Source organism: Aquarana catesbeiana, linkage group LG03 (assembly GCF_042186555.1).
Source record: "Aquarana catesbeiana isolate 2022-GZ linkage group LG03, ASM4218655v1, whole genome shotgun sequence".
Classification (NCBI taxonomy): domain Eukaryota; kingdom Metazoa; phylum Chordata; class Amphibia; order Anura; family Ranidae; genus Aquarana; species Aquarana catesbeiana.
In genome coordinates, this window is record NC_133326.1 from 437,012,195 (window position 1) to 437,033,532 (window position 21,338).

The window sequence follows — 21,338 nt, forward strand, 5'->3', positions numbered from 1 at the left end:
GGACTTGCACATGCTCCACAAGCTGCAAGTATTTCTCCTGCAGGGACTTGACCACTTGAGTAAGACCGGTGAGACATTTGCAGACTTAATGTAGGGGAGAGGTTCCTCCTGCAGGCTCAATCGTGGCTGCTTCGTACTGTCACGTACCTGGTGGTGAGCCTGACGTGTAGAGGAAGGCCTCCTGTACAACTCCGGCTCAAGGGCCGCTGGTAGTGGAACAGCTGGCGCTGGAGCATGGTGGAGTAAGAGTGCCTATGGGAGTCCCGAAGTCTGTGCAGGAAGTTGCCGGAAACACACAGGTGGACGGCTGGACTTGACTGGAAGAAGACAGGAGCGTAGCTGGATCACTGGCAGGTCTCGACAGCAGAGAGACAGATCAGATGACGCAGCTGGCAGGAACGTAGTCAGGTCACAGGTAGATAAGGCAACGGCTAGGCAGATCAGGTACCATAGCAGGCAGGAGAGAGGTCAGGTCACAGGCAGGTTCGGCAGCAGGTAGGTAGATCAGGTATAAACAGCAGGCAGGAGAAAAGTCAGGTCACAGGCAGGTTCGGCAGCAGGTAGGCAGATCAGGTATAAACAGCAGGCAGGAGAGAAGTCAGGTAGCAGGCCGGAACGGTAATCAGGAATCAACACAGGTAGCAAGATTTCAGATACATGCTGTAGACCAAGCAGCAACCAGCCAGTACTGAGTCTGTGTTTAAATAGGCCGTCTGGTGCCAGTTCTGATGACAGGCGTGTGCGCACGCGAACACACGATTGTGCATTTACTGATGCACCCGTGGTTGTTCTGCGAATCCCTTGCTGGTGCCTGCGCAAGCATCGGCTGTATTCTGTGGATGACTTCCCTGACAGATGGCCACCTTCTCCACCGCTCCTTCTGTGACTGAAGCCTCAGCAACACTTTGTCCAGGAGGACCAGGAAATTGTAATCTCCCAGGCTCTGGAAACGCGTTGCACAAACTTTTCTGCAAGGCCTCCTGAAGATGTTTCATCCTCTGCTCCCTCTGTGACGGCAAGATAAGGTCTGCAACCTTACCCTTGTAACGTGGATCAAGGAGGGTTGCCAGCCAGTAATCATCCCTCCCCTTGATACCACGAATACGAGGATCCTTCCGCAGGCTTTGCAGGATCAGGGAAGCCATGCAGCGTAGGTTTGCTGAGGCATTCGGTCCAGAGTCCTCTGGGTCACTAAGGACGACATGATCTACAGCCAACTCCTCCCAGCCACGTACAAGTCCATGGGTTTCTTGGGACTGTAAATGATCCCTTGAAGACTGCTGCTGATGCTGAGTTCCAGGCTCCACCTCCATGCTGACACAATCCTCCTCGTCCTCTTCCTGTTCCTGTGTGATCGAAGGGCACGCAGGAACACTGTCTGGATAAAGGGGGCCTTGAGAGGTAAGGAAGTCCTCCTCTTCCTCCCTCTGTTCTGCGTCAAGTGCCCTGTCCATTATTCCACGCAGCGTGTGCTCCAACAGGTGGACTAGAGGGACAGTGTCACTGATGCATGCACTGTCACTGCTCACCATCCTCGTGGCCTTCTCAAATGGTGAGAGGACAGTGCATGCATCCCTGATCATAGCCTACTGGCGTGGGGAAAAAAAAACAAGGTCCCCTGACCCTGTCCTGGTGTCATAGTCGCATAGGTACTCATTGATGGCCCTCTGCTGCGTGTGCAGCCGCTGCAGCATGGCCAACGTTGAGTTCCACCTGGTGGGCATGTCACAGATTAGGCGGTTCTTAGGCAGGTTAAATTCCTTTTGGAGGTCAGCCAGCTGAGCACTGGCATTATATGACCTGCGGAAATGCACACAGACTTTCCTGGCCTGCCTCAGGAGATCCTGTAAGCCTGGGTACCTGCCCAAGAACCTCTGCACCACCAAGTTAAGGATGTGAGCCAAACAGGACACATGGGTCAGTTGTCCCTGTCGGAGGGCGGAGAGGAGGTTAGTGCCATTGTCGCAAACCACCATACCTGGCTTAAGCTGGCGTGGCATCAACCATCTCTGAACCTGCCCCTGCAGAGCTGACAGAATCTCTGCCCCAGCGTGGCTCCTGTCCCCCTAGCACACCAGCTCAAGCACTGCGTGGCATCTTTTTGCCTGCGTGCTTGCGTAGCCCCTTGAACTCCTACAGAGCACCGCTAGTTCCGAGGACAAATCAGCACAGGAAGAGGCCATGGAGGAAGAAGAGGAGGAGGGGGTGGAGGAGAGAGGTGTGGCAGAATCACCACTAGTAGAATTTTGGAGGCGTGGTGGCGGAACAACCTCCAACACTACTGCACCCTGTCCTGCGTCCTTCCCAGCTGCCAGAAGAGTCACTCAGTGCGCGGTGAAAGATAGGCAACATCTCTGTCCATGCCTGCTAGACCATGAGCCAGTGGTAATATGCACCTTACTGCTGGCCGCCCTGTCCAGCAAGGCAAAAACATTGCCTTCCACATGCCGGTAGAGAGCCAGAATCGCCTTCCGTGAGAAAAAGTGGCGTTTTGGGAACCTGTCACTGAGGAACTGCACATTGCACAAACTCACGGAAGGGGGCAGAATCTACCAACTGAAAAGGCAGCAGTTGAAGTGCTAGCAATTTAGCCAAGCTAGCATTCAACCGCTGGGCATGTGGATGGCTGGGAGCGAACTTCTTTCGGCGGTGCAGCAGCTGGGGCAGGGAAATTTGCCTGGTACAATCTGACGTTGGTGTACCGATTAGCAGATTGCCCGCACGCACTTGACTGTGACACACCTAATTCTACACCTTCATTCCTCTCAGTGCAGGTTTCAGAGAGAACTGAAGGTATAGTGGGGTTGGAGATCCCAGCTGATAAGGAGCAAGGAGAGGTCCGCTTTGTTCTTTGGTGTGGGTCTTTTAGGTACGCTTGCCAATGAACTGCATGGCAGGTCGACATATGTCTGGTCAAGCATGTGGTGCCCAAGTGGGTGATGTTTTGGCCACGCGAGATACGCTTGAGACATATGTTGCAAATAGCAGCGGTGGGATCTGATGCACTCGTTTAAAAAAAAGGCCTACACCAAAGAACTTTTGGAATAACGCGCAGAGACAGCAGTGCCCTGCACATGCGGAGCTCTGCAGTGTGATGCAGTCAGTGTGCTGCCCTTAAGCTGGCCCCTGGAGGGCATCCTGCCTCGTTGGAGATGTGCCTCCTCCTCCTCTCTCCTATCAGGCACCCACGTGGAGTCAGTGACCTCATCATCCCCTCCCTCCTCATCACTGGACAAACCTGGCAGGATGCTGCAGCTGGGGGAACTTGGCTGCCAGATTGCTGTCCTTCTTGGGCACCCCCTCTCTCTGGGCTCACGTTACTGTCTTCCTCTAGCTGGGTACCATCATCGGAGCCTTCAAAACGCTGGGCATCCTCCTGGAGCATGTACCCAACATTGTGGTCAAACAGTTCGGGGGACTCCTCAGGAGAACATGGTGGGGCTAGGGAAGGAGTGACTGATGCCATTGAGCTGTGGGAAGAGGCCGCGTTGGCAGCTGCTTTGCCAGACAAAGTACCTGAGCCTGGGTGAGAGAGGATGAGGAGGATGAGGACGGCTTGATCATCCACTCTACCAAGTCTTCCGCATGTTGCGACTCAACACAGCTAGCTGCCGATAAAAAGGACAAGCGTGTCCCAGGGCCACGTGCTGATGAGGATGCACCGTCTCCACGACTAGCACTGTTGTTTCTAGACAGAGCCTGCTTGCCCTCTTTTTTATTGGCTTGTGACTGTCTGCCTCCCCTTGTTGGCCTTCCAGACATACTAATGGCCTGCAGTGAGATGTAGCAGCACAAAGCTGGGATGTATATATATACTGATACTGCAGCTAGCAGAATCAACTGCCTGCCTGTAGTATTATTAGTATGAGAACACCAGCAATTGTCTTCAGGTAGCTTTAGGTGCACACTGTGCAGAGGACACAGTACACTAACTGTAAATACTGTAGCTGCCTGCCTGTGGTACTAATAGGATCAGAAGACCACCACCAATTTTCTTCAGGTAGCTTTAGGTGCACACTGTACAGAGGACACAGTACACTAACTGTAAATACTGCAGCTGTCTGCCTGAGGTATTAATAGGATCAGAACAACAGCAATTTTCTTCAGGTAGCTGTAAATACTGTAAAAACACCTGCCTGCCAGTAGGAAGAGAATTACAGGAACGGATCTATCTAAACTGAATACAATAATATTATATATATATATACACACATACATATATATATACACATACACACACACACACACACACACACACACACACACACACCACCTAGGATGCATATATATATATATATATATATATATATATATATATATATATATATACACAATACACTGTAAGTGCAGCTAACTGACTCGCCTGCCTACTCTATCTAACTTAAATCAAATGACACTGTCTCTCTGTCTATCTCCACGCCGCCGCAACACACTACACAAGGCCGCCACACAGGCGGTTGACAGGTGCGGAAAGCTTCAATTGAGGGCGGTGTCCCTTTTTTGCTGTTCTCTCACAAGCTAATGCCCCCACATGGACACGGGGCAACATTACATCCTTCTTGGATTTTCCAACATCCCCTGCAGGCCACACAGGTTTCCTGTTGCCAGGGGTAACAGCAGACCCACACACATGGTCATACCCCTTGCAGGATGCTGGATACTGTGCCCTCTTCTCTTCTGGGCTGACCACTTCACACAAGCAGCCATAACTTGAAACCACTGGTTTCTTGTGCTCTCCATTACTCCCTGCAGGCTGAACAAAATTTCCTTCACAGTTGCCAGTGGTGACAACAGACACTTTTGCACAAACCTCTTCACTCAGAATTTGAGCCACATCTCGGCTGTAGCTCCTCCTTTCTGCAAACAGACTTTCTCCAGTTGCTATGGGAGACCACATCCCCCCTACTGAATTTTTCCAGCTCTCTCTAGATTGGATTGCTCCCAGGAAATTGTCGTAGTCATCTCGGTTATAACACACCCCACGGTACACCTCTTGGTACTCTTGCATCAGAAAAGGTTGCACCAATTCAGCCCAGCGGATTCTGGGCCACCCTTGGGAGGAAGCAATCATGTTCAGAAGGCAACATAGGTCGTATGAAGTCAGCTGTACGGATTTCTGCTTTGTTGCCATGGGCAACTGCACCCATCTGCTCACTCTTTGCACTAAGTGATGGCTTCCTTTCCTTTTTCCTTTGCTCCAGTGTGGCCCACAATGCTTTTTAACACAGGAAAATATGGCGTACTGTCTCTTTAAGACTTGCAAGCAGCACACTTTCACATGCAGACTCCACTGGTTCACATTAGCTGATCCTGACAGCATTGCTGCAAAACACAGTTTCTTGCTACTCACTGTTTTTGGTATGCGAGGATCTGGAACTCTTCCGTCATGCCCGCATTCGAACACCACTTGTGGTATTGGGGGTTATTTAGCTTCAGTGTAGAGATTACCAGTGAGCTCAGTCTACGCCAGATATGCAGTTTAAGGGCTTTTTTGGGCCATGTTTATTGAAGTAAAAGAAAAAACAGTCCATCCAGGATTCCCATGCAGGGGTTTCTTCCATAAGCAATAATGAAAAATACCGAGCCACCTGGCTCTCTAGGCAGCACTGCTATTCAGGCGTTGACCTCAGTCCTCTTGACCCTGTAACTGTGTCCCTGTTTGGTACCCACACTGTACCTCTGGTGACACTCTTTCTTACAGCTTCCTGGCTTACGTTATTGCCACACAGCTGCTTCAGGCCTGTAGCCTAGGCCTTAGGTCTGCTCCTTAGAACAAAAGGGTTTCCTTGAGTTAAGCTCTCTCCTAGATTACTCCTGGCCTTGCTGCCTTGTCACAAAGTACATCTGCCTCCTGCAGACATGCATGCTCTGGCTGCACCCATGCAGTCTCTGACTCCTGCAGAGGAATGGGAGTCCACCTGACTCCCATGCACAGACTTTCTGTCTGTCGGGTGGGGCCCTGAGCCATAGCCAGGTCACAACTAAATAGCCCAGCACACAGCTGTACAATCAGCGTGCCTTTCTCTCCAAAATCTGGTGTAAACCAGCAATATTCCAGGTAGCACAGGGTCCCAATGCCACATCCTGCACCATATAATGCAGATGCTGGTGATGGTTGCTTGAACCAATCAGACCTTGGCGCTGAGGACTGAAAAATTGTTTAAAGGCATCGGTCAGCCAGCCACCTTCTCCAGCGCTCTTCCTCTGACTGAACGAAACCTCAGCAAACATGTTGTCCAGCACCAGGAAATAGTACCCTCCCAGGGTCTGGAAATGGGTTACACAAACCTTTCTTCAAGGCCTCCTGAAGAGGTTTCATCCTCTGCTCCCTCTGCAAAGGCAGGAGGAGTTCTGAAACTTTACCCTTGTAACATGGATCAACTTCTTGGGTTGCCAGCCAGTAATGATCCCTCTCCTTGATACCATGAATCCTATGGTCCTTTCCCAAGCTTTGAAGAAACAGGGAGGCCATGCAGCGTAAGTTTGCAGAGGCATTCAATTTTGAGTCCTCTGGGTCACTAAGGATCACATTATCCGTAACTACCTCCTCCCAGCCACGTACAACTCCTTGGGTTTCTGGGGACTGAAAACCATCCCTTGAAGACTGCTGCTGAGTGTTATCCTCTACATCCATGCTGACACAATCCTCCTCCTCCTCTTCTTCTTGTGTGTTTGGCGGGCCCACAGGAATGCTATCTGGATAAAGGGGGCCTTGAGAGGAAAGGAAGTCCTCCTCTTCCTCCCGCTGTTCTGCCTCAAGCGCCCTGTCCATGATTCCACAAAGCGTGTGTTCCAGCAGGAAGACTAGAGGGACAGTGTCACTGATGCATGCATTGTCGCTGCTCACCATCCTTATGGCTTCTTCAAATGGTGACAGGACAGTGCAAAAAGAAGCCAAGCTCACCTGACCCTGTCCTGGTGCCATACTCGCACAGGTACTCGTTGATGGCCCTCTGCTGTGTTTGCAGCCGCTGCAGCATTGCCAACATTGAGTTCCACCTGGTGGGCATGTCACAAATGAGGCGGTTGGTGAGCAGGTTGCATTCCCTTTAAAATGTCAGCCAGCCGAGCTCTGGCATTGTATGACCAGCGGAAATTACCACAAACTTTTCTGGCCTGCCTCAGAAGATCTTGTAAGCCTGGGTACCTGGTCAAGAACCGCTGCACCACCAAATTCAGGATAAAGAAAAGGAAAAGTACCCACGCAATGGAATACGTACTAGAGACAGAAAATTATTTGTTGGAACTGCTGCCGCTACCAATTACTTCCACTAGGTGGAGTGTAATGTTAAAAAAGGAAAAAAGGAGTAGATATGGCGCTGTTCCAGACCTGATGGATTCAGGTGTGTGCTGCTCCCTTGGTTGGGAGGAAGATATTAGGTGGGGAAAAGGAATGATAGGTAGTTCCTATTGAACGAGTGTCTTCTATGGGATCACCTTCTCTGGAACTTGGAACCAACAAACCATCGACTACCTAGATCTACAACTCTATAAAAACAATGAACATATAGGTACTAGGACTTTCTTTAAAACCACAGACAGAAATGGGTATATACCGACCAACAGCTGCCATCATCGCCAATGGATAGGAAATATCCCGAAAGGGCAATTAATGAGAATGTACAGAAATTGCAGCAGCCTGGCAGATTACAACACCCAAGCAGACACTATCATAGATAGATTCATGGAAAAAGGATATAAGGAAAAGGAATTAATAGCACTAAAAGAGAATATCAAACACATGGACAGAAATTCCTTAATAGAAGATAAAGGCAAGGAGAACAGTAAAACCAAAAAACACATTGGAGATGTGGGTTTTAATATGCAACATAGAGCATTGGAAAAAATAATAAAAAAAACACTGGCCGATTCTCCAATCTGATCAGATTTTGAGGACCAGTATACCATCAAGACCCTCCTTCATTTACAGGAAAGCACCAAATCCTAGGAATAAACTAGTTCACAATGCCCTGGACCCCCCACAACAAATTAGAATTTCAAACCATTTAAAAGGTTTTTACAAATGTGGTAAATGTCTTCCATGCAAAGTCAGCAAAAAATCCAATAAGAAAAAAAACAACTTTTCCTCCATGTCAAGAGGTAATAAATACACCATAAAAGAACTGATTACATGCACCAGTACCCACGTGACGTATGTATTAGAATGTCCCTGCCACAAACAATACGTGGGTAGAACAACAAGAGAGTTCCATGTAAGAATCCGAGAGCATATTAATAACATAAAAAACGGATTGGATAAACATAGCGTATCAAGACACTTTAGGGGCCATCACAATAAGGATCCCACATGCAAAGTCTTCTATGACATAGACAAAATCAAAGGACATTGGAGAGGGGAGAATAAGAAAACTAAAATCTCCCAAAATGAGACTAAATGGATCTTCCAATTAGATACCCTTCAGCCAAAAGGAATGAACATAGACATATACCTCAATTGTTTTTTAACTAATTTTTAACATTACTAAGTGGTTTTGTTCTATTAGTTTCTCACTCTAAGGCTTCAATTTTTATTATATTTTAGTTACCATTTTATATAATTGGAATTTGATTTAATTCTGGTGCATTTTAAAAGGTTTTCATACAGCATTGCACATACATAGCATTGCATAGACATACCTCTTTTTACGCATGTTATTATTTATTTACAAATTTTATTTAATTTATTATTATGTATTACTGATTGAATATATTCAGGTCGGGATATTTGGTTTTATTATATTTAAATGTGTCATATTAATTATTATGTATTATTGATTTATTATATGTATGTCGGGATACTTGGTTTATTTTATATGTAAATTTATTATACCTCATGTCGAGTTAATACAGAGTGTTTTGCATTTAACGTAAGGTGGATTAAATAAGGATAGTATATATTCTATTTACGCCAATTCAGATTTAGCAGTATACTTACAATGTATAAGCTATCAATACCCGATGGACTTTGGTCTGCATTATCATATCCAAAATGGGCGCCGGGATGTTTCTATATTTGTGGTCTTCGGTCTTTATAGTCACACACAAAATGGCCACCAGGATGTTTCTATGGTTGGTCTTCGGTCTCTGTTGTCATACGCAAAATGGCCGCCGGGACATCGGATGGTCTGCAGACAGCAAGGCTGTTCTGACGGTGAACATCTCCCAAAGGGGACTTTTTCAGTTTACTAAAGGGCTAAAATGTAGTACTTATAGCTTTCACTTACAAACATTATCACAGTTTGTTAAACTAAGCCCGTGAGTCCTCCACACTATGTTATTCACACAGAGGCTTCAGTCTGCAAATCACATCAAAAATGGCCGACGGGACTTTGGTCTGCAATATCACTTACAAAATGTCGGCCATAATTACCAAAATGTTATGCAAAACACCAAATCGTTATAAATAGGAACTGTAGCAGGCACTATGCATGCGCCAGATGACGTCAGAGTGACAAAACGCGTAGGGCGGAGTCAGCATACGGCCTTGCATCACTTCCTGTTTCAGAGGCTTGTGTCAGCAATATAAGGCTTTTTTTATCCTTACCGAATGTGAGTACCTTTTTAAGCGTTTGCACCAATAAACAAGTTTTTTACAGTATTACGCTATGTGGGCTACCTTTTCTCTTTTCATAATGGAATCCTCTCATAGTCTACATTAAGGACAGAGTTATCCTGCGTTGCTACACAGTGGCATATATTGTGGATGTGTGAGATCCCAAGAGGGAGTAAAGGATCTGGTGAGTGCAGTCATTATAAGAGCACGAATAAGGCACGAGGGTTTATACATTGAAAAGTCCACCAGAATCTAAACAGATCCCTTCACCGGCACCATAGCACCTTATAACTCAATACATATATTAATCAGATGCTCACCTGTGTATCCACACTAGCACTTTAATTTGCACTATTGATTCACCTTGTTTATATGGTTGATGCATATGCATAGTAACAATTAGGAATTTTGCACTTTATGTCACATTTTTATTTATTTATTTATGGAGTAAGTTGGTGTCATACACATTGCACTTTATAGTGTCAGGTATACAGCTTGACACTCATGCACACTTAGGAGTCTATAACAAGGCTTCACATCAATATGCACTTTTACTGTGCATTGGTTTTTGATTAGAAGACACTCGTTCAATAGGAACTACCTATCATTTCTTTTCCCCACCTAATATCTTCCTCCCAACCAAGGGAGCAGCACACACCTGAATCCATCAGGTCTGGAACGGCGCCATATCTACTCCTTTTTTCCTTTACCAAATTCAGGATGTATGCCAATAATGGAACATGGATCATGTGTCCCTGTCGGAGGGCGGAAAGAAGGTTGGTGCCATTGTAGCATACAACCATTTCTAGCTGAAGCTGGCGTGGCATCAACCACCTCTGAGCCTGCCTCTGCAGAGCTGACAGAATCTCTGCCCCAGTGTGGCTCCTGTCCTCCTGTCCCCGAGAACTCAAGCACCGCATGGCATCTTTTAGCCTGACTGCTTGCGTAGTCCCTTGAACGCTTACGGAGCACTGCTGGTTCAGAGGACAAATCTGCAGAAGAGGCCATAGAGGAAGAAGAAGAGGAGGGGGTGGAGGAGAGAGCTGTGGCAGAATCACCACTAGCATTTTGGAGGCATGGTGGTGGAATAAGCTCCAACAACACTGAACCCTGTCCTACATCCTTTCCAGCTGCCAGCAGAGTTACCCAGTGCACTGTGAAGGAAAGGTAACATCACTGCTCATGCCTGCTGGACTATGATTCAGCGGTAATATGAACCTTACCGCTGACTGCCCTGTCCAACAAGGCCAAAACATTGCTTTCCATATGCCGGTAGAGAGCCAGAATGGCCTTCCGTGAAAAGAAATGGCATTTTGGAACCTATCACTGAGGTGAAGCACATTCCACAAATTCACGAAAGGGGGCAGAGTCTACCAGCTGGAAAGGCAGCAGTTGCAGTGCTAGTAATTTGGCCAAGCTAGCATTTAGACGCTGAGCATGTGGGTGGCTGGGACTGTATTTTTTTTTACGGTTAAGCAACTGTGGTGGGGAAATTTGCCTGCTAAAAAAAAAAAATCAGTTGGTGGTGTACTGCTAGCAGATTGGCTGCAAGTACTTGGGACACCTATTGCTATACCTTCATTCCTCTCAGTGCAGGTTTTTGAGAGGACTGGAGGTATAGTAGGGTTGGAGATCCCAGATGAGGAGCAAGGAGGACTTTGCCTTTTTCTACGATGTGGGCCTTTCAAGTGCTGTTGCCAATGGACTGCATGGCAGGTCGTCATATGTCTGGTCAAGCATGTGGTGCCCAAGCGGCTGCTGTTCTGGCCATGCTTGATCCGCTTCTGACATAGGTTGCAAACAACAACGGTGCAATCTGCTGCACACGTGTCAAAAAAGGCCCACACCAAGGAACTTTTCAAAGTCAGTGGGGCGTCACCAGTGCCCAGCATCTGGGGAGCTCTGCGGTGGGATGCAATAGGGTGGCTGCCATTAAGTTGCCCCCTAGAGGACATCCTGCCTCGTTGGAGTTGTGCCTCCTCCTCCTCCTCTCAGGCACCCAAGTACAGTCAGTGACCTCATCATCCCCTCTCTCCTCATCACTGGAGCAAACTTGGCAATATGCTGCAGCTGGAGGAACATGACTGCCAGTTTCTTGTCCTTCTTGGGCACCCCCTCTCCCTAGGCTCACACTACTCCCTTCCTCAACCTGTGAACCAACATCGGAGCCTTCAAATCACTGTGCATCCTCCAGCAGCATATAACCAACACTGTGGTCAAATAATTCTGGGGACTCCTCTGTGCATGATGGTGGGGCTACAGAAGGAGTGACTGTGGACAAGGAGCCAGTGGAATAGGCCGCTTTGGCAGCTGCGTTGGAAGGCAAACTACTCTGAGCCTGGGTGACAGAGGATGAGGAGAAGGAGGAGGAGGAAGGCTTCAGTATCCGCTCCAGCAACTTTTCTGCATGTTCTGGCTCAATAACACAGCCAGCAGCAGAAAAAAGGGACAAGCGTGCCCCACAGCCACCTGCAGAGGATGCACCATGTCCACGACCACCACTGTTGACTGTAGACACAGAGGCTGCTTGCCCTCTTTTAGTGGCCTGTGATCGTCTGCCAGTCCTTGGTGGCCTTTCGGACATGATGTATTTTGTTTTGCAACACCACACTACACTGTATTATATACTGTGTACACCGCCTGAAGTGTATTAGAAACGATACACCACCGTGCACTGTATATATAGGCTACACTGAATGCAGAGTATATATATATATATATATATATATATATATATATATATATATATATATATATATATCCATCCATTTTCCCTCCCTGGTGTCATGTAACTTGTTAGTGTTACAAGGTTTTAGGTGTGAATGGGGAGCAGGCGTGTTAAATTTGGTGTTATTGCTCTCACTCTCTCACATGGCACCTCATGGCAAGGAACTCTCTGAGCATCTGAAAAAAAATAATTGTTGCTATACATAAAGATGGCCTAGGCTATAAGAAGATTGCCAAGACCCTGAAACTGAGCTGCAGCATGGTGGCCAAGACCATATAGCAGTTTAACAGGACAGGTTCCACTTTGAACAGGCCTCATCATGGTCGACCAAAGAAGTTGAGTGTATGTGCTCAGTGTCCTATCCAGAGCTTGTCTTTGGGAAATAGATGTAAGAGTGCTGCCAGCATTGCTGCAGAGTTTGAAGGGGTGGGGGGTCAGCCTATCAGTGCTCAAACCGTACGCCGCACACTGCATCAAATTGGTCTGCATGCCTGTCGTCCCAGAAGGAAGCCTCTTCTAAAGATGATATAGTTACATAGTAGGTGAGGTTGAAAAAAGACACATGTCCATCAAGTCCAACCCATGTGTGTGATTATATGTCAGTATTACATTGTATATCCCTGTATGTTGCGGTCGTTCAGGTGCTTACCTAATAGTTTCTTGAAACTATCGATGCTCCCCGCTGAGACCACCGCCCGTGGAAGGGAATTCCACATCCTTGTCGCTCTTACAGTAAAGAACCCTCTACGTAGTTTAAGGTTACCTCTTTTCTTCTAATTTTAATGAGTCGCCACGAGTCTTGTTAAACTCCCTTCTTCGAAAAAGTTTTATCCCTATTGTGGGGTCACCAGTATGGTCTTTGTATATCAAAATCATATCCCCTCTCAAGCATCTCTTCTCCAGAGAGAATAAGTTCAGTGCTCGTAACCTTTCCTCGTAACTAATATCCTCCAGACCCTTTATTAGCCTTGTTGCCCTTCTTTGTACTTGCTCCATTTCCAGTACATCCTTCCTGAGGACTGATGCACAAGAAAACCTGCAAGTTTGCTGAAGACAAGCAGACTGGATTACTGGAACCATGTTCTGTGGTCTGATGAGACTAGGATAAACTTATTTGGTTCAGATGGTGTTAAGCGTGTGTCGCGGCAACCAGGAGAGGAGTACAAAGACAAGTTTGTCTTGCCTACAGTCAAACATGGTGGTGGGAGTGTCATGGTCTAGGGCTGCATGAGTGCTGCCGGCACTGGTGAGCTAGTTTGAGGGAACCATGAAAGCCAACATGTACTGTGACATACTGAAGCAGAGCATGATCCCCTCCCTTCAGAGACTGGGCCGCAGGGCAGTATTCCAACATGATAACGACCCCAAACACCTCAAAGGCGACCACTGCCTTGCTAAAGAAGCTGAGGGTAAAGGTGATGCACTGGCCAAGCGTGTCTCCAGACCTAAACCCTGTGGAGCATCCTGAAACGGAAGGTGGATGAGCGTAAGGTCTCTAACATCCACCAGCTCTGTGATGTCGTCATGGAGGAGTGGAAGAGGACTCCAGTGGCAACCTGTGAAGCTCTGGTGAACTCCATGCCCAAGTGTCAGGAAAGAAGCAAGCACCAGCCTCGCCAATATCGCCGCTTTCCTACACACATGTGCGTTAGAGCGGCACCACGGAGCATCCCTGGGCACAATACAGTGGAATGGCTAATGTGCGTGCGCAATTCAGTGGAACGGTGTATGCAATAGCGCACGCACAATCTGAGACTCCCACTGCCTATAAAAGCCACTCTGTGCCATGGCCAAGTTGCTGGTTTGTCTTTCAGCTTCCTGTGTGTTTCCTGCTTGTATCCTGATTCTTGATTTCCCGTTGTGACCCGGATTGACCTTGACTTACGCTGATCTCTTCCAGCATCTGACCTTCGGCTTGCCTCTTGGACCTCGCTACCTGCCTCCTGTGTTTGACCCTTGGCCTGTCTACGGATATCGCTTCCTGTCTCCAGTGATTGACCCTCGGCCTGCTCTCAGACTCTGCTATTTGTCTTCAGTGCTTGACCCCTGACTTTGCCTCCAGTTACCTGTGCTTGACCCTCTGGCTGTTTTATGGACTTCCTATCAGTCTTCAGCATTTAATCATCAGCCTGTTTGCAGACCTGCTACCAGTCTCCAGCACAAGACTGTTCTGCCTATCTAAGAGACTCTTGCCAGTCATCAGTGTTTGACCCCCGCCCTGTTGTTGGACTAGCTGCTCATCTACCTCCTTGAGCTTCAGCAGTCCTTAGTCCTGCACAGCTGTCTCCTTCCCGGTGACCTTCACGCAAGACCTGCCCTGCCTGCTGGTGACTAGTGCATCTTTGTGCCTTTCACCCCCTGTACCATCTCCAGGAGTGGAGTGCGCTTAGTCGCAAGAGGTTACCGCTCTCAGCATCTCGGCCTCAGTGAGTACCCATATGTGACACCAAGAGGGTTAAGGCAGTGCTGGAAAGTAATGGTGGCCACACAAAATATTGGACATTTTCACTTAGGGGTGTACTTACTTTTTGTTGCCAGTGGTTTAGACATTAATGGTTGTGTGTTGGGTTATTTTGAGGGGACAGCAAATTTACACTGTTATACAAGCTGTAAACTCACTACTTTACATTGTATTATATATATATATATATATATATATATATATATATATATACACACACACACACACACACTAGAATGAATGTATGTATATATATATATATATATATATATATATATATATATATTTATATTTATTACACATATATACACACACACACACACACACACACACTGAATAACCTACCTGCTTAATCTAACTCAAGCTATCTCTCTGTCCAAACTAGGGATGAGCTGAACACCCCCTCGGTTCGGTTCACAACAGAACCTGCGAACGGACCGAAAGTTGGTGCGAACTTTAGAACCCCATTAAAGTCTATGGGACTCAAACGTTCAAAATAAAAAGTGCTAATTTTAAACGCTAATATGCAAGTTATTGTCCTAAAAAGGGTTTGGGGACCTGGGTCCTGCCCCAGGGGACATGTATCAATGCAAAAAAGTTTTAAAAACGGCCAATTTTTCGGGAGCAGTGATTTTAATGATGCTTAACCTCTTGACAACTGGGTCCTTAAACCCCCTTCCTAACCAGACCAATTTTCAGCTTTCGGTGTTCTCACACTTTGAATGACAATTAGTCATGAAACACTGTACCCATATGAAATTTTTGTCCTTTTTTTCACACAAATAGAGCTTTCTTTTGGTGGTATTTAACCACCGCTGGGTTTTTTATTTTCTGCGCTATAAATCAAAAAAGACTGAAAATTCGATTTAAAAAAAAAAAATGTTTCTGTTAAAATTTATTGGCAGAGTATTGCACAGTGTTGCAGAGTATTGCACAGTGTTGCAGAGTATTGGCAGAGTATTACACAGTGTTGCAGAGTATTGGCAGAGTATTGCACAGTGTTGCAGAGTATTGCACAATGTGGCAGAGTATTGCACAATGTTGCAGAGTATTGCACAGTGTTGCAGAGTATTGGCAGAGTATTGCACAATGTTGCAGAGTATTACAGATTATTGGCACTGAGCAGCGCTGTGGGTACTAAACATCCAGCCCACAGCACTGCTGCATTCTCTCCCCCTCTCATTGTACCAATCGGTAGAGAGAGGGGAGGGAGGAACCGGCGTCATGACGTGACGCCGGTTTGTTTACAAGTGACCGCTCCATCATTTGACGGAAGGATCACGTGGTAAACGGCCGCTATCAGCGGCTATTTACCGTGATCCGTGATGTCACGGATGTTCCCGGGTGCGCGCCCCAGGGGGCACGTGGGATCAACATTCTGGAAGGACGTCCCACGGACATCCACCCAGAATAAGCCGACCGCGCTGTAGCCGTCTTTTGGCTATGGCCCAGTCGGCAAGTGGTTAAAGTGAAAAAAAAAAGTGAAACATTCCTTTAACCTCCCTGGCGGTATGATTATTTCGGATTTTAGGTGCTGAAAGCAGGACAATTATTTTGCATGGAAATTTGGCGTTTTATATTGTAGGTCTGTAATTCTTAACAATAACACACTTAAATCTGTCCAAACAAGAGTCTAGTAGATATCCCGGGTATGATAAAGTTTGAAACACAAAAACATAAATTATAATATAATAAATAAAAATAAATATTTAAAAAAATAAATAAAATAATAATAATAATAAAGTAAATTTCCCCACGATTCACTATCGCTCAGTTCTGCAAGTGTTCTAATTTACTATCACTGTTTTCTAGCTGGTCTAAAGCCACTTTTGATGTAAAGGGACACTTTTTGGTTGCTATGGACAATCTCCAGTTTCCAGGCAGAAAGAACAGTATATATAACATAAAACTGCATGCAGGGCATAGGACAAAGCACTGGGGACAAAAGGGATGTGAAATAATTTCATACAGTACTGTAATCTGTAAGATTACAGTACTGTATGTGTTATGATTTTACAATTTTTTGAATTTGCCGCCAGGCTCCGCCCCCGTGCGTCGCGCCGCTTGCAGGGAACGGAGCCTGGCACGGAGAGGCTTCGGAGGAGGACAGAGCCCGCAGACAGCATGGAGGACATCGCAGGATCCCTGGGACAAGGTAAGTAAAGCCACACCAGGATCCTGCGATGTAATCCCGAGTGTGGCTCGGGGTTACTGCTAATGGTCCTGAATTTTAACCCCGAGCCACACTCGGGAAAACCGCCAGGGAGGCTACATATCGTACCTGGGTGGTGTCTATACTATGTCTGTAAAGTGGCGCATGTTTCCCGTGCTTAGAACAGTCCCTGCACAAAATGCCATTTTTAAAGGAATAAAAGTCATTTAAAACTGCTTGCGGCTTTAATGTAATGTCGGGTCCCGGCAATATGGATGAAAATCAGTGAGACAAACGGCATGGGTACCCCCCCTCCCCCAGTCCATTACCAGGCTCTTTGGGTCTTGTATGGATATTAAGGGGAACCCCGCACCCAAATTAAAAAAAGGAAAGGCGTGGGGTCCCCAGGCCCTATATACTCTGAACAGCAGTATACAGGCGGTGCAAACAAGACAGGGACTGTGGGTTTGTTGTTGAGTAGAATCTGTTTGTAATTTTGAACTGGTACATTTTTAAAGTGTAGCTCCAGCCAAAAAATCTATTTTTAAGCTTTTTGGAAAACATAGGGAAGGGTTATCACCCCTGTAACATTTGTTTTGCTGTCTGTGCACCTCTTCAGAAGATTTCACCTCACTTTCTGTCCCAATGACAAATGTTTTTTGGAAATTTGGGGGTTTTAGTGAAACAAGGATTGGTGATAAAGCATCAGTGAAGAGGAGACACGTTTTTCCCATATTAACTCTTACAGGAGAGAATTTCCCTTCCTAGGGGTAGATTTCATCTCCTGTTGTCTCCTTCCGTTTGCAAGTAGGAGTTGTTTGTAAGTTGGATGTTTGAAAGTAGGGGCCTGCCCTATATACTTTGCAAAAATTGGGGCCTTAAGTGTTGGTGTTGCCACAACACTGTAAGCCCTCCCAGTTACTTTTGGCGGGCGCAGGAACGGGTCCTGCTGTGAAATATTAGATCAAGAATTGTAACTATATGCCATTGTTGAACAGTGGTGGAAAAATTGGGCCTTAGGCACTGGTGCCACAACACTGCAACCCCTCACAGATACTATAGTTGGAGCGCAGGAATGAGCCCTGCTGCAAAGTATTGCATCAAAAATTGTAATTACATGCCCCTGTTAAACACGGGCAGAAAAATTGGGCCTTGGCCACTGGTGGCAGTGCCCAGAACCAAAAATGTTCTTACAAGCTATCAGCATGAAAATTGAGGAGGAAGAGGATTGTCACTCAGCATAACAGAATAGTCACTCAGCATCAGCATAGGCAGTCTTGAAGGGATCTCACATTAAAAAAAAAAAATCAATCAATTACATCAGCATCAGGTGCTTGGTAGCTGGTGATCCAAGACTGATTCATTTTTATGAAGGTCAGCTGATCGACCGATTCGGTGGACAGGTGCACCCTGTGATCGGTTACAAAGCCTCCAGCAGTACTGAATGTGCGTTCCGAAAGAACGCTGGATGCAGGACAGGCCAGTAGCTCAATTGCATACTGTGCAAGCTCTGGCCAGTGATCCATCCTCAAGATCCAGTAACCCAGAGGATTTTCGGTGGGAAAGGTGTCCAAGTCTGATCTTGCCGAAGGTACACATTCTGTATATTGAAAATTAAGTGATATTTTCCTGTCAGTTATAACTTGCGTGTTGTTGTGGAAATTTTTATTAATGTATGAAACAAAGAAGAAAACGAATGCGCAAAACCAAGACGAGCTAAAGCAGCTAAAGATGACTAAGAAGCCGCCCCACACATACAGCAGTGTTCCCACACAGAAAAACAATAAGGTAAATAGAGATATGTGGCGCTAACTCAAAGTGCATAAATGTGATGAAATAAATATAATCCAATTCTTCAAGTAAAGTGCATATGTGTAAAAAACAAGATCACATAAATAAAGTGACTAAACAGCCATTAAATTCATAAGAAGTGACATCGGATAAATGACAAATAAATAAAGGTGAATAAATCAAAAAATAGTCTAAAAGTGCATCAAGATAAAAAAAAAAAAAAATCACAAATTAAGAAAAAAAATTTTTTTTTTAGATCGCATTAGATAAAAAAAAGTCGCATGCAATAACAAAAATCACATAAAGTGCAAAAAAGTGCAGAAACGCTATAAAAATAGCCACAAGTCGATCCAATTAATATAATACAGTTCCAAAGTGAACAAAGTGAGTCTTCATAAAACAGTTTGTGTAAAAAAATAGATAAAAAAAGTGCAAGTGCAAACGATGATAGGTGACAGATTCCTCTTAATAACCGTACTCTGTGGTGCGCCACACGTTTCCCCCAGCCTCTCACCTCTAGCAAAGACCCCTAGGGTTAAGTCGAGCCTGCAGTCAGGAAGTGGATGAAATACCATCAATCGATCGGTCTCCTCCGATCGTCACAGGTCTGGCAAATTTCCAAATGGAAGGCCTCAAGTTCGGCAAGTTGGGTGGAGGCATGCAATAGAAAGGAGTATCCCCATTGTGCAGTATTCAAAACAGGTTTATTCAAAACAACATAGTAACTTACATATACAGCATAACATAAACAGCACAGATCCCAGTACTTCCGGTCTCGGCCGCGGCCAGAAGTGATGACACCTGACTCTTCCCTGACGCGTATCATCACCACCCACGTGACTTTATCAAAGGGTAATGGAGTCAGGCATCAGGTGTCTATTTATATAGTCAGTTCTTAATCAACAAAGTGGAATATAGGTGTATCCTCACACAGTAGATTGGATTGGAATACTAATAGGTGTATCCTCACTCAGTAGACGCCATAATAAACCATATGAGATCTAAGCAATTATAATAAAAAGACCCCCTGATAACAGATCAGAATAAAAAATATAAAAATGTAAAAAATAAAACAAAACTAGGAAAATAAAAACATATATACTAGCCTATATAAAATCTCCATTGGACAGCGCCATCTGGTGGTGATTTATCAAGAAACACCTTAAAACCCAACAGACAGATGACATCTAGTGGTAAGAAAGTGGAATCTCGTAAATGAAACGTAATCATAAGCAAAGATACTTGTTCTAATTCGCCTATATTGCCATCTTGTGGATAAATAGTGATAATGATAAAAAATTCTACACTATAGGTAAATGTGAGGAAATAAAAGCATACGACTCAAACAAGGAGGTAAGTACAGGAAACTAGATAGGGTATAACCTAGTAATAATTGCATAAAAAATCCTCAACAGGGAAGAAGCATATAAGAGCAATGAGGAGGGGAATAAAAAAAGTAGTAAAAAAAGTAATAAAATAAAAAAAAAGTAGAAAATGAAAAATTAATAATTCAAAATAAAACAGTTGAGGTCGAATTCAACGTTATAGCCCAAAGGAGTCAGAGTTCGTATTTCATGTATCCATTTTGACTCAAGCTGGCTAATTGTAATCACATTATTGTCTCCTCTCCAATGGGGTTTATATTTTTCAATGCCACAAACCAAAAGGTAAACTGTAAGGACTGATTCATTTCCAGGTGTAAGAAGAAGATCAAGTTTCATCGAGGGACACATGGGAGAATATAACAAAGAGGAGGAGCTGTTGTGGAAGTTTTTATTAATTTTTTGTTTTCAGATGTCCCCCAGTGTCGGTTTTGCTGTATTGCGCTCATGTGAGGGTATTCGCACATACAGACGCTGGTGGAAGACCATTGGATGCGGAAACCTTCCCGTGGACACGACGGGTCTGTTTTGCTCTTTTAAGGATGTTTGTTTATGCCTCACCAAGGAACTGGCCACTCCATGGCAATCGCATTTAAACTCCTAAGTAAACAGATCTGTGTACTTGGGAACCATAGTATAACCATACAAAATTATGCCCCACTGGGCCATAATGTAGTATGGCTCACATCACTGGTAGCAGTGGGAATGTGGACACGGTTGTGTTCGAAACCATGTGCTTGCCGCATGGTTTTGCATACCACCATCTGCACACGTCACTATTGCATTTCTATTTGAATATATACATGTGTGTCATTGGTTCTTTTGAATGAATACAAGTGTCTGATTGGCTGATTCTGAAGTCAGCAGCCTCTTTTGTTATCGATGTGTTTAGTATAAATAAAAGCCACTTGGCTACCTGGTTCAGGATTGATACTGAGCTCGAGGTGATACCAGTATCTGTTTGTGTTACTTGGAGAGAAAGAAAGGCGCGCTTTCCCGACATTGTATAAGAGAGCTTTTTGTGCTTTTAAGCGCAAAGAAATTATATGCTTATAGGGAGAATCTTGGATTTTCCTCAACATTAATGGCAGACCAGAAAAGTAGCTAACAGATCTTCCTAATTCAGCGGACCTCGAGGGGGAAGAGACCTCCACAACCAGACCAGCAAAGGCCGGCCTATGGTACGACAACCATACTTCAAGTTTTTTTGAACATTTTTGCTGTTCTGTGTTCGGGATCTTGATTCTCTGTGCGCTGTATGAGGTAAGATT